The 14,544-nt window shown below is 36.4% G+C and overlaps 1 long non-coding RNA gene across 3 annotated transcripts in view; it reads right to left on the minus strand.

Annotated features, from left to right (window-relative positions):
• Positions 1-14,544, minus strand: part of LOC112991974 (uncharacterized) — a 30,989-nt gene that overhangs the window by 15,939 nt on the left and 506 nt on the right. For 2 of the 3 annotated variants that reach the window (XR_003261394.2, XR_003261393.2), the window contains exons 2-4: positions 13,051-13,091; positions 11,114-11,183; positions 7,981-8,049 (exon numbers count right to left, since the gene is read on the minus strand). This is a non-coding gene — a long non-coding RNA (uncharacterized LOC112991974). Of the gene's footprint in view, positions 1-7,980; positions 8,050-11,113; positions 11,184-13,050; positions 13,092-14,100; positions 14,239-14,544 lie in introns of all 3 variants that reach the window. The other variant, XR_010392260.1, reaches the window with a different exon arrangement.

Consider the following 14,544-nt stretch of genomic DNA (forward strand, 5'->3'; position numbering starts at 1 on the left):
CTTGAGGTCTCCTCCCAGCTGGACTGCATGAAGAAAAAAAAAAAAAAAAAGAAAAAAGAAAGAAAAAAGAAAAAAAAGCAAAGCAAAACAAAATAGACCCCACCAACACATCAGCTACCATCACCCAAATTCAGTGGAGCAAAGACACTCAGTTAGGTTCTATGTTTCAATTCATATGTGCTAACTGAGCACAGCCAGAGGTGCATTCTTACTTGCAAAATTGGAGCCATGGACCACTCCCTCCACCCTGCTGCTGTTTGTGTGCTGGACTTGAGCCTATGCACGTGCTGAAATGGCTTACTTGGAGAGTAGTCTAGTACAGAGACTGTGGTTATTTGTCTACATAGATGTAGCCCAAGAAAGCTCTACTAAGAACATACACACTGAGAAAAAGATAATTGGCAGTCACTCTTGCAGAGGCAGGGTTCATAGGCCCACCAATATCGTTAGAGGCAGGCAGCTAAAAAATTAAAAAAGATATATACTGATAATTAGCATAGTAGTTGATGTTGAGATCAAAATCTGTATTATCATCTACAGAGTACTGGAAAATAGCACTCACTTTTCATAACAATTGCAACTCTTACTTATTACATTGAATTTGGAGAATAAGGAATATTTGTATCTAAATGCAAATAAGGACAGATATACTTCATCAATCCAGTAAGAAACTGGTCACAATGAAAATAAGATGGATTGTCTTTCCTTATTTATCATTACACTCTTTTTCTTCAATCGATTTTCAAATGCCAGGTAATAGTTAGCATGATGAACTGAAAATAAATAAATGAGTGTTTATTAGCTCAAGCACTATTCATTATTTGTGTTATTTTAAAATGAAAAAATAACTGAATTCCTCTATACCTTGTATGCATATATAAACACTCATTACCCCCCTCCCTCCCCCACACGCACAGTTATTCTTAGTGCTTTGTGACTTAAGTCCAACAAGTGTACGCACAACTCTAGGCAAAGACCTACAGAATACACATGCAGATAGAAGGAGTGCACACAGGCAGGCATTTGTGCATAACGAGTGTAGAGTGGTATTTACTACCTAATGCAGAAGGATCAGATCCCTTTGGGGATCTCTGCAGAGTTGTGAAATCAGGGTGACATGTTTGGAATTCTTCCTCTCCTCTCCACTGCTGAAGTAACTCAGGCAAATGCACCGGTGTAGCTCGTTTAAAGATTCCAGCTAACACATTTACATAATATCCTTTGCATTCAACCCAAGCACACAAAAACCAGGTAGCACAAGCACTAAATTCTAAAGTTGTATCACTCGCATGTACAATACACAAAGTCTCAATCATTTTGCAATATATTATTTTTACAAGTTACTTTTTAGGGACAAAGTCTACACCCCGAGTGAAGTTTCAGTAGTAAAGCGGCAAGCTTCCCGAGGTGACTGAGGAATGGCAAATAGATTGGGGCATCTCTAGACCTATTGGTTCCAGTGAAATTATATAAAATCATGTATCCTGGGGTATTACAAGCCCCAGCTCAGAGCAGCTTTGTCAAATTCAGAGTGCAAGTTTTCTGCAACAAAAAAACCACCTGCTTCCATAGTGCCTGATGAGCATTTGCCTCACCACTGAAGTGCGTGGCTTTCATACTCATTGGCTACGGATTTATTTGTTTTTGGACATAAGAAAGGCTTGAATCACAACTGTTTAACATACCAAATAATCTCCTATGAATTTCCTTCCAATCTAAATGTTAATTAACTAAAATACAATGCTAAAGCAAAATATTTGTTTGCTATAAATCATTGGGAGGTACTTGCAATAAAGAAATTCTATGAAACTACTGAATGTCTGAAAGTGAATATAAAGGGATTTACTTTAAAACCTTTATTTTTTCCTCAACTTGTTAAAAAAAATGTATTTGGCTAGTTGAAATAATGCAGACATAGTAACAGAAATATTAGGTGACTAGAGAATGGACCAAATCCTTGTGAATCAGCTCCATTCTAATGGGCATAAAAAAAAGACTAAATCAGCCTCAACTTGATGCAACTGTTACAGCTCCAAAATGAATGTTAGACATGAAATAACAGAAAAGGCTGGCTAGCCAAATTTATCTTTTGTTGTTGTTGTTATTACTCCCCTTCTGCATTTTCAACATATCCCTTAATGCTCTTTCCTTTCAGAAGGAAATCTAAATCTCTCAAAATAATATTTGTAATCTCAGCTGCAGTCTTCTTCATGGTATTTCACTATGGATGTTTGTTAGTTTCTGTGAGGAACAGTTCTGCCCGAGTTCTCAATTTAGAACCAAACAACTCTGCTTTACTGATATATTTCATATTCAAAATATTCCAAAATACAGTACAAGGAAATGAATTAGATAAGAGCATACAGGAATGTGTCATGCAGGCATGGCTGCCAGGATGAGCTCACCAATGACTGACATAGCTTTGAACATTAAAACTAGCTATAATGAGAGACAATATTGACCTAAATGCCAGGGTTGTCTTCACAGGGCTATCACCACTATTTCCTTAAAAAAAAAAAAAAAGGAGGGGTTGAGGTGGGAAGAGATTTAACTTCCACTTCAGCAGTTTCCACTGACAAGTATTGTAATTTAACATCTACTCAGATTTCCACTTAACACATCTTCAGATTGCTACTTAGACATACAAGAATTTCAAAAGCAATCTTAATTTTCTGTTGTCCTATAATTTTTACACACACTATTTTAGCTAATTAAAAAGTCTAACTCCATTTCTCTTTTTTACCTAAGTCAAAGATAGGCACAATATACCTTACCTTTTGCTATATCCTCTCAAGATCAATAACACTGTTTCTGTGAAGTCTTGCATAAAGTTTCCAGATGAAAAATCAGATTGTCTAGTGCAGTGGGTCTTTTGCTTTGTATTCTGGTTATTGCTAACATGGCACCAGATACAATTCTTTCTTTTCTAAATGTATGTCTACACTGCAGTAAGAAGAGCAACAGAATGCATGTAGGTACTCAGGCTACATATTTTAAAGCCAATAGCAGCACAGCTGCAGTAGCAGAGGCTACAACCCCTGCCCTCATGGTTTCTGAGACACTGGCATCCACGCCAGGTGGATTATCACCAGGTTAGTTTACAACACATATTGTAATCACACATCTGACTGCAGCAGCAACGCTGGTTATAGGAAACAAACTACAAGATAACCTGCATGATTAAGATGAGCTATCAATAATCATCTATTTTTAAGTACAGCATCCTATAAATCCTCCTAATTAGTAAACTAGATGACTCCTTTTTAGTCAACAATCCCCAGTCTACTTCCTTATTTATTTTCTTGAATTCAATTATATTTGCCACCTGCTGGCCCAATCACCTAAATGACAGATTCTGGATGTAAGGTAGAAACTGGGCTATAAATAATAATTTCATTATATTTCAATTTAAAATATTGCCTGCACCCATTTTCTCTGCTTTGTGAAGAATGTTTATGCCATTTCCTCCTCCTGGGCTCTGCTGGCTGTGGGACACTGCTTTCCTTTTGGGGGTTGCAGCAGCAGAACCAGGGAGAATTTTGCACTGCTTCTTACCCTCCACTGCCTACCCCATAAGAAACACAGGCTGAGATTTTAGCAAAGGGGAGGGAGAACTAGAGGCTGAATACAAAGGAGAGAAGCAGTTTCTAAATCAGGACAGAAGAATTGATAGGGGTCAAAAAAATTTAGCCGGTTCCTAAAAAGGACCCTTGGTAAAATAAAGGCTAGAAGATATTTCTTTAGCAGATAAAAATAATAGAATTCATACTGACATGAAAAAAAGTGGAGGAGACTATTCTTCCTGTTATTTCCCTATCATGGAACTCTGGAACCCATCTACTGCATAAACCCAGTGACTTGCATTTCTGAAAATCTTTTGGAATGAAATCCAGTCTGTAAAACACATACCTTGCGGATGAACAGTTTAACTTGAAACGTGAATTCAACTACTTTGTTCGGTGTAGTTGACTAGTCTCAAATTTGGCAAAAAGTAAATGCATTGAAGACGCTCAGGCTTTAAAGATGAAGTCACTTAGCAGCTGGATTGCTGCTAAGCAAATCGTAAAGGCACACAGTCCCATCCATGTATGGAAAGAAGGAAAGATCAAAGAAATCTGAAATCCGTTTTGGTCCATTTTGTTCTTGACCTAAAACATTAGGGTTCTGTAGTTCAGGCCTTCAAAGAAATCCGCATTTCCTTCCATCACCTTTCGAAACATAAACCTACGTCCGAAGACTTGTTAGCACATTCTAAAATCATTACAACCTCAAGAAATACCAAAAACTTGGAAAAGCTACCCATATGAAATTGAGTCAACCAAACATTGTGATAGGAGACCATAAAAATAATGACACAGTATGTACATAAATCCACGCTGCAAAGTTTTTGATTTCAGAAACTTTCTCCTTTATGTTTTCTCATAGCTAGTTAAAAACACAAGTTATACTCTAGCAACACATTTCGTTTGTCATTTTGTGTCTTTCATTTGGACAGTCTTCTCCCAGATTTACTTTCCTTGACTGTCACCATTTAAAAATTAATGTTGTCAATACTGTGTAAAAACTATAATTTTACCATACTTATTTTGCAATAAATAGTAATTTGGGTGAGTGTGTAAAGCTGCATTGTATATAAATGAAAACATTAATTCAACAGAAGGTGTAAGGTCAGCTACTGCCATATTAGAGCAGCCTTGGAGGGAGAAACTGTACAGCATTTTTAGGTAGCATGTGTGTGCGTGTGTGAGGGGAGGACAACAAAAACACACAACTGTGCAGCATGGGAGTTTTGAACATTAATACTGCAGCTATACTAAATCTACTGTGTCAGCCTCTGTCTGCAAGCAAACCAGATTTAAGGAAGTATGTTTTCACTGCAGCATTGAAGGCTGAAAGGCAGTTAACTTGGTTAAGTTCAAAAGCAGCTTACTTAAAAGAGAATAGACATGAATTATGTGTACCTGTTAAACAGTCACAGACAAATACTCCTGTATGTAGGCAATTATTCAACCCATGTAAAGTTTCAAACTACAGACCAAACAGTAACGCATCTTACAATTATATTTTAAGACTGTGGAAGTTATGCAAAGATAGAGAACACGAACTTTATTAGAATCTAAAGAAAGAAAAATAAAACACACTTCTGTTTATCACAGTTTCTCTAGATAATGTCTTTTGTCTGTTCTCATGTCTTTCTCTGAATGTATCTAAAATGTTAGGTGGATATTTGAGTGGTCCTGAGTAGAATTTGTAAATATTATTTTATTGTAGTGTTTTCACATTTTCTTGTATATTAAAAGAAAAGAGCTCTATTGCACTCAGAAATTTACACAGGGCAAATGCTGCTCAGCTGCTGCTATCACTCTGACACATTAAAGAAATTTAAACAAATATGCCAACTCTTCTGCAAGCAGTGAGTTAGTTGTTTTCCATAAGCACTGAACACTGTTGACCTCACTGAAAACTGCGTAGAAGACATTCTGCAGGCCCTTTTTGACAAGGGGCATAAAGAAATACCCTCTGTACAGATAAGTTCTGTAAGATGGGATGCATGATTTGAAAGTTTGGAGAAGTACACATATGCACATATACACAAGTTTTGGCCATCTTTAATATTATAGCTGGAGCTCTAAAAGAACTATGACATATTTCATTTATAGGTTGGTTTACCTATATCTGTCCCCCTCTCCTCATGCTGTTCTCTCTAGCTCTCTTTCCCCTTTTACCAGGCTAAAGGGAATCTTTCGCTGGTCTGCACATACCCAACCATATGTTCCTTGTCTACAGCCCTTGCTCACACAGTTGACATCTCCATTTGGTCTTCTCTACTGAGCTTTTGTCAAAATTGTAACTGTAATTATTTAAAAACAAACAAAAACACCCAAGCAGTGTGGTGTGATGAACTCAGAAGCAAGATGAGAAATTACAGAGTGGTAGACCAAACTTTCCAAATTTGAATGCCTGAAGTTACAAATCTAGATCCTTATTTACACATTAGGAACTCTGATTTTTAGCAGACATGCTCAGGCTCAAGCTAAGAGGGCTTTCAGCATCACACAGAAAAGGCTTTTTAATTTAGGTTCTTATCTGTGAATTTCTTGCCTAATTTCAAGCAATCAAGTCCTGCAATTTTCACTTAGACCTTGGCGCTTCAGTTGTCACTTTAATAAAAATGAGTCTGTTAGCTCGCTGGAGCCTGAATGGCTTTCAGCAAACCTGTTGTTTATACTTTTGATCTATGAGCAGTCAGAGACCTGGCTGAAACTGATGGACAAGACAGTCATTTTCTATTGAAAGCGAAGGAAAAAACACCACATGTAGAATCATGCAAATTTACATGCTTAATTTTTGTAATCCTTCTGAAAAAAGTTAAATAAGAGGTTAAGATAGATTCCAATATTCCTCCAACAAATAGTCTTTTACTTTGTAAGTAGTTCTGTTGTCTTCCAGGGGACTATTAATAAAGAAAAGTACTGAGCAAGCTAGAACAGAAGGATTTTTCTTAAATTAAGATAATCATTATCATAAACAGATGCTGTTTTATTTGACAGTTTGAGGGGTACGGGAATGCTGTGATTTAGTTCAGAGACTTTAGTTCAACAGAAGACTCAGATCATACGATAAAAGGAATCAAATAATTCACCCTAGTCTCCAGTTGTATAAATCATAAAATCACCACCCTAAGGGACTGATTTGGAGATCTTTGCAAAAAGACACTGATCTTAAGTGCAAAAATATTGTATTTTCTCCACTTATCCAAAACTGGTTTTAATGTTGCCATTGCAAGAAAGATGTACTTTACAGCAAGATAACAAACATGACTTGCTAACAAGTGTTTTCCCATTTGACCAGAACCAAAGTAGATGGCATAATCCCCTATCCATAGGCTTCAGACAAAGCAGGTTGAAAGTTAAACACCTTTTACCGTCATATAGTCAACTGTAACTAAACCACCAAAAAATAAGCACATAGCCAACTACAATGCAAATATGAAATGAATGGGAGAGAATTTCTTCCATGAAAAGTGAAGTGTCACATTTGGAAATCTGGAGGAGTCAGCTACCAGCATCTAAAGGTCATCTATGCATTTCCTCCCAAACTCTGGAAGTGTAACTTCTGTACTTACTCTGGCTTAATTGAAAAATGGCTATGTTTGTGCTTGCTTTCCAAAACAAAAATGATTTTCGAGTTAGCACAACGAACCCTTTTATTCCAGAAACCTTTGTCTTCTGAACTACCACCTGCATCTTAATTTTTACAACCACAATTTTTGCAGTTAAGCATAAGGAAGTAGGATGAACTGCTTAAACTATACCAGTTTCATCTGAAGTATTCAGTTCAGAAATGTGCTGCCTCTTCTCCCAGCTGTTGAAGTCTTTATCTGATTTTGTAGTAACTAGGGGCACAGAATATCCACAATTTCAGCAACAAGTAATTCTGCTTTTTGCATAATTCAGATAGATACTAACTTTTTACTTTCCACAAGTTACTGTGTTACTACAACATACTATATTACTAGCCGCAAGATCATCTGAAAATATGTGCTTGTTGCTGCTAAGGTCAATGGAAAGTCTATCACTGATATCAACAAGGACAAGCATATATAATTTCTGTCATGAACAAGCAGAAGCCCATAAATTATAGGCTGAGAACAAGCATAAGGATTTCCTGAAGAAAAGCAAGTATTTTTATATAACTTTAAGGAAAGGAGGGCTTTGATCCCACAAGCTCATGCAAATAACTTCACAGACAAGGAAGCCACTTGATTCTGATGACACTACTCACTTGCGTAAAGTGATTCATATACATAAATATTCACAGGATTTAGTCCTAAAAAATGACAGCAGAAGTAGACTGCACTGCTGAAAGCACGGTAAAGTTCGAGGAAGTTGCTGCTAACATATCTGAAAATGTTTTACTCATTCTTTGCATACACAATTTTATCTATGATTTTGATAAAATGAAGGAAAAGTTGCATACCTTTGCCTCTGGACTCATAAACCTCCTTGAAAATCACTGTGGACATTGTTTCTGCCACATCTACAAACTCTGGCAGAGGTAGAGAATCAGCAGTTATTGTTTCATAAAAGGAAAAAAGAGTCAGACACAGTTAGAGATTTGTACTAGAGATGTTTGTTGCATACTATGCTAATGACTACACTAAAGCTGTATTAAAAAGTAAAAACTTTCCCCCACCACACAACTTTATTTCAAAGTCTGTGCCCAATCTCTTGGCTTCTTTAATATTTGTTGCTTTTCTGAATGTATTGTTTAATTAAAGGCCTATCAACCTTTTATTTAATTTTTTAAGTTCAACTTAAGCACCTTCACTCCACATTCTTTTTCAGACAGCACCCCCAATTAAGTCAATGCCAGACTAACTTTATTGCAAGTAGGTCTGGCCTATGAAAATCCTATTCAGCAGGCTATGCCTGCTTTTATTCTAACCTAATGTAAACTTTTCCATCAACACATAAAAGAGAGTTGGGCTAATGCTACTTTTTACAGATATTAATGTCTGACGCTCCCATTATTAGAAATCAAACGTAGCAGAATATGTTGGCTTCCCAGAGACTGAAAAATCTTTTAGTGTCCTATTTTGTATTACAGCAGTCATCTCTATTGATTTGTAATACACTTGCAATAAATAGCTTTGAGTTTTAGTTAAATCAAATCAATTTTGTTTAGGCTATTTGTTGATTTTAACAATAACATATTGACTTGTACAAGATATTTCTAAGAAGAAATACTATCATGCAGTAATTTAAACATGAATTGAATACCAGTGTTTGAACAGGGAGGATTTCTGCATTCCCTAATAAGAGATCCTAGACACATTTTCTTTGGGGGGACTGGTGAAGGGAAATGAAGAGAGCACAAAAGAAATACTACATTTAGTGAATGTCAGCAAGCAGTAGTACAAAAAAATAGACTGGAATTTTTTCCAAAATATTGGAGAGTATTTGTGAAGTTTACTGTGTGAAACACAGTAAAACTGTGTTTGTGAGCTTCTGAAAGGACCCAATGCTCACTTCTATTACACCTCTAAAATGTGAGCAAGGGCTCTGGGTGAGCACCTGAACATAGTCCAGGACTTCTGAAGTGAGGATCCAGGCAGTGCTCACCTACGATCAGATGAGAATCTTCAAAAACTTCTCAAGTTATATTGAAAATCTGAAAGGGATCAAAGATAAAAGCAATAGCTCCATGCAAAGGCAAAATACGTCTGACTTGAAAGTTCCCCCCTCCACCCCATTTCTTCTTCCTCTTTTAACATATTTGACCATTAAGTCCAAATTTTCAGAATGACAACAGTTAAGAAAAAAACAAAGCAAAAACCCCAGAATCTGCAGTAGAGTTCTAAGAAAACTCATGCCATTGAGCTGAAAAATAAATTCAGCAGTTCCTTTACTCTCCATTAGGACCACTGGGAGAGCAAAAACTTCACTCCTGTTCTTTACCTCTATTTCCAGGAAGAAAAGCTTAATCTTTCCACGCACGAACAAGCCAGAGTCCCAAAAACTTTTATGGGAAGTCGAGATGTGCAAGAAATTAAGCACTTCATAGAGATGACAAGCATTTCCTTAGGACATGTGAAAGATCTATTCAAATTTAACTCTCAGTAAAATTTCTGGGAGCCAAAACCTTCATATTGTATCTGAGGTTCTCCTTTAGTTTAAGGATTTTACCTTTTGCAAGGAACTTTAAAAAACAAACCACTGAATTATCAGTTAACGCACAGTGGCATATTTTCCTTTGCCAGACAACTTGATTTTAAAAACGTGAAAACAAGCACACACACACACACAAAAAAAAACAATGGGCAATTCTTGTTCTAAAGGTTTTTGCAATCTTTCTTAAATTCAGTAATGTATTTACTCAGTTTGCCTATTTTTTTAAAAAAGTTATCCCTTTTACGCTTGTAAAATGTTGTACTCATGATTTTGGTAGTTTTGTTACACAATGAACATGGTTATACATGTGGATAAGACTTCCAAATAAACTAACATACTTATGTTAACACAAAATCTTTTTTGTTAGAAATGGAATAAAAAACCCTCGACATTCTTAGAAACATGGGATTTTGTATAGAATCACCAAACTAAAAGCAAAAAGGAAACATTAACTTTGTGAAGTGCAAAACAATGTTATTGACCAGTGAGGTAAATATTGACTGAAGTGAAGCAAATATTTATGTACTGGTGTTAATGGAACAAATCCCATTCAACATGACAGACAAGATTTTGCCTACTATACTTTTATGTTTATATTTATTCTGAGAGTTCTGAATGGAAGTATCTGGAAATCATTCAACAACGGTAATATTTAAAACAAATGTAATTGTTTTTCCTTAGCAACTAAAATGGAGATGCATTCAGAAAGCCAGAATACTTTTACCTTGTAAAGACAGGCTTTTTGACAAATTGTCTTCAAACACACAGAGTGTATTAATTTACACATTACAATCAGAACCAGATAACAACACTCAAGACCTCTGTTTAATTGATCTCTAAAAAGGTAGACCTATATCATATTTTTCAACCATTCATAAACCAAGATCTTTCTTACGTGCATAGTGGTAACTAATGCCAGAACATCTCATTTGTTTAGGTTACATTCAGTCAAATCTTAATTATTAAAAAGCCCCAAAGTAAACTTTTGTTTTGTTAGTTAGAAATTGCCACCCTATCAGAATGTACACAAACTAGTTAAAAAATTACTTACAGTAATACCTCAACCTGAGGTACTAATAGAACCAGCTTCAGTAAAACAGTGTTCATTCCAATTAAGAATGTGTCACAGAAGCCAAAAAACAACAAAAACCAAAACCAAACTATTTTCTCACTATAAGAAACAACCTAAATTAATAGGCCAACATAATTTTTAAACAGTCAATATAATTTTTAAACAGTTCTATTTTGATTTTGAGTTATATTAAAAAGAACATTTTTAACAAAATAAAAGATTTGCTTCCTGAACTTAAAATGTTAATATTTACCAGTGAATATAAACACTAAGGAGATTATTGTAAGCAGGTAATGCAGATCAAATATAAATTAAACAAATTATCTCTCTCTTCCTATGAATTGACTCAGAGTAAGTTTTTACTTACATGAGAAATCATTACTCAATAGGACTATTCACACAAGGGTTGATGCATTCAGATTGACACATTAGGCAGACTGCAACCAAAAAAAAAAAAAAAAATTGAGAAACTTCAAAGATTCCTCTGCTGGAAATTCTGATACCTTTAAACACACCCACTAGCAAATACTAATGTCTTACACAGTGGATTATCATCACAGTACATTTTGACCTAAATACCTTTGTAAGCAGCTCTTCCAACAGCAATTAACACACACCTTCTAAAATTCTCTTTACCAGCTGAATATTTTTAAGAGTAATTATATTCAACAGATTCTTCAATGTCACTACAAGATGACGGCTTTTGAATTTCACTCTAATGACCACGGGAATTGCTCTCTCTTACAGATAAGACAGAGGCTGAGCACCCTCCTGTGCAGCAAGCAAAAATTACAACTGCCCTTTGTGGCTCCACTGTCTAATTTTTCATTCAAGCTTCTGCCTATACAGAGAACCAAAGACTCAGGGAGCTCATTCACCAGTTTTAAAGAGTGATCTTACTAGATCTTCACTAGAACTACTCTCAGCTTAAAATGATTTAATAGAAAGCAGCACATTGCTGTATACAGAGAACTAGCAAGATTACTGGAAATCTCAGGGAACAAGGTGATATAATTTCATTATAAAAATACTTGGCTCAACTTCTTCGTGAGTGTGCTTGAAAAAGCCTACATAATCAAACTTCAACAGCAAGATTCAGACTCCTCCGCAATCATTCCAGTTCCACTTCTGATGTCAGTGGGACATAATTTAACCTAAGATTTCAACCCTAAAAAAAAACCAAAGAACAATTGGATTTTCAAGACTGATCATTATGCTAGACTGCCTTCAATATGGCAGCACTGGAACTGTTTTCCTGTGCTCAAAATTCAAACTGAAGTAAAGGTTGTGTAATTGCAGGAGCTAGTTTTTACAAACGCTGAACATTAAAAAGGCAGCATCCAAATTTTAAAGATCATTTGAGCCTCTTGGCAGGATTTTCAAATCCTTCAAACATTTTAAACTAACACCCCTTAATTTTGCAAAAGCCTTCCATACTCAGGTAACATTCTAGGAGGAATGAAAACAATACAATCTTGAAATATTCAGGGCATTCTGCTACTTTGCAAAATCTTGCATGGAAACAGATTTTAATCATATTAACTACAATTCCTTTCCATATATCTGAGATCTATTACTTCAGATTTCACCAACAATGCATGCTTTATTTCTAATTTTAAAGGACTGCAGTTCTTTCCATACCTTGTAATGAAAAATGGTGATATTACAATTATTAGGAAAAACATCAAGATTTTAATCCTGTAATCTGTTCTAAGCAGGCAGTCGTATGCAGAGCTCCTTCAGGAATTAGGACTAGGATAGAAATATTAAAAGAAAGTATTTCGTACATATAGAATTCCTGTAAGTAAACTCCAGCACTGAAAAAACTGTTGAAAATGTAAGCATCATGCTGCCAAGGCATTACTGGCAAAGGATCAGCATTTCTTCCAATATTGTTTCATACTTTTATTTACAAGCACAGCAAAAGCAGGTGATGATATCTCCTGATAGCATCAGGTTAGGAGGTATTACCTATACCTAGGAGGATGAGGAAAGTCTGGGGCTACTGTCTTCTTTTGCCACCTGAAAACATGTCTGGACAGTGATGTGGCTATCTGTGTGAAATTTATAGGCCTCCCAGGAGGCAAATCCAAAATAGAGATTGGCAAATTTATTATTAGGTATTACATGACCCAGTGTGTGCAATACCCATGGGAACAGACTTCCAACTAGACATCCATACAGCAGACTTCTAGGTTAGTAGACTCTGAAATCTTTCTTGTGTCAGCAAGTACTCAGTCTAGAGGGCATTAATAGCACCACGAGAACAAACCTGCTAAATAACATCATTGAAGAATTACATACCTTTTAACGAGCTGCAAATTGGAGACAAATCAGCAAGTGGCCTGCATGAGCAAACATGATCAATTAATATGTTGCCATGGATTAGTTTCATATTTCCAAGGCATATAACAACGAGAAACAGCTTGAGAACAACTCTGATTTTAAACTATGTTTGCACTTCAAAGCATTTATTTTACAAAAAAAGCAGCAGCTGAACCAAGCTTTCATATTTATTCACTTCCGAGTAATGTGCAGAAGGCTTGCATAATTCCCAACCATGGGGTATTATTTTTAAAATAATGTAGATTGCTCTTCCTCATTTGAGAATCAAATTAAAATGTTTCACATTGTCCTTCAGAATCCACATACTATGAGAATGACTTAGTGAGGAAAGAGTAAGAGAACGACCAGTATAGTAGGGGATAAGTCAAAACACAGCAGCAATGCATCTTTGGAAGGATGGCGATATAGCCCCATATTTCTTCGAGTGCTTCCAGCAGAGTATCTGATTTCCACAGTGGCACTGCTACTGACTAGCGTTGTGATAATTAGGCACAGTGCTAATGTGCTATACTCTGCTGTATTAGCAGAAGCGCTATACAAGTCAGCAAGTCTTAGTTCAGAGGGCCTACGGAAGACAGGAGGTTTGTGTGGTTTTTGGTTTGCGTAATATTTAAGCATATGGGTAGCAACTAGCCTAGATTTTGCCTTCTCTTTCAATAAATCAGCTGCACCCAAAATGAAACGCAGAGGATAATTCCTCCTTCCCTCGTACAAAGCCACGAGTCTCCAGTCCAGAAAGCCTGGATGCAGATTGCTTTGAAGGTACACAAAAACATCACAAAAATAGGTAAAATTGCTAGAGACGCCTTCCTCCACCCTATCTCCAACCCAAGCAGAGATGCGCCGGGTGCCTTTGGATTCTTCTGTCTTCAAGTATAAAACAGAAGGTTTGACGCTACGAGGTGTTAAACACCAGGACACTTAATTTTTCCAAATACTTAGTTTTCCAGCTCGTGAGATCGGCCCAGGCTAACCGCGGCAAACCAAAATGCAATGCTCCCTACACACCTGCTTGTCCTCTCTCCCAGGGCCGCGGGCCCCATGGCAGAAAAATGTTTGTTTTAATTCAAAACAATACAGGACTGGTTTTCAGCAAGGTTCGGATATTAGGAACCAATTTCAACATGAGATGAATACCCAAATACTCTACAAAAAAAAAAAAAAAAAGAAAAGAAAAAAAAAAAAAGAGCCAAGGGAAACATGTCATTTCTACACACAAACTAACTTATCCAAAAGCACATTTCAAAAGAAAACCCTGAATGTATTTAACTGCTAGTTTCACCTCGACAGCAGCCTTAACTAGGGCAGCGTTATTTTTCCAGGTTTCCTAGGAGGCAAAGCCCACCTCAAAGCAGCAGGACACCCCCGCAGTAAGCAGGGATCCCAACCGAGGCACAAGATACCGCAGCAGACATATATATATATATATATATATGTCTGCTATTGTATATG

This window comes from Dromaius novaehollandiae, chromosome 19, assembly GCF_036370855.1.
Source record: "Dromaius novaehollandiae isolate bDroNov1 chromosome 19, bDroNov1.hap1, whole genome shotgun sequence".
Classification (NCBI taxonomy): domain Eukaryota; kingdom Metazoa; phylum Chordata; class Aves; order Casuariiformes; family Dromaiidae; genus Dromaius; species Dromaius novaehollandiae.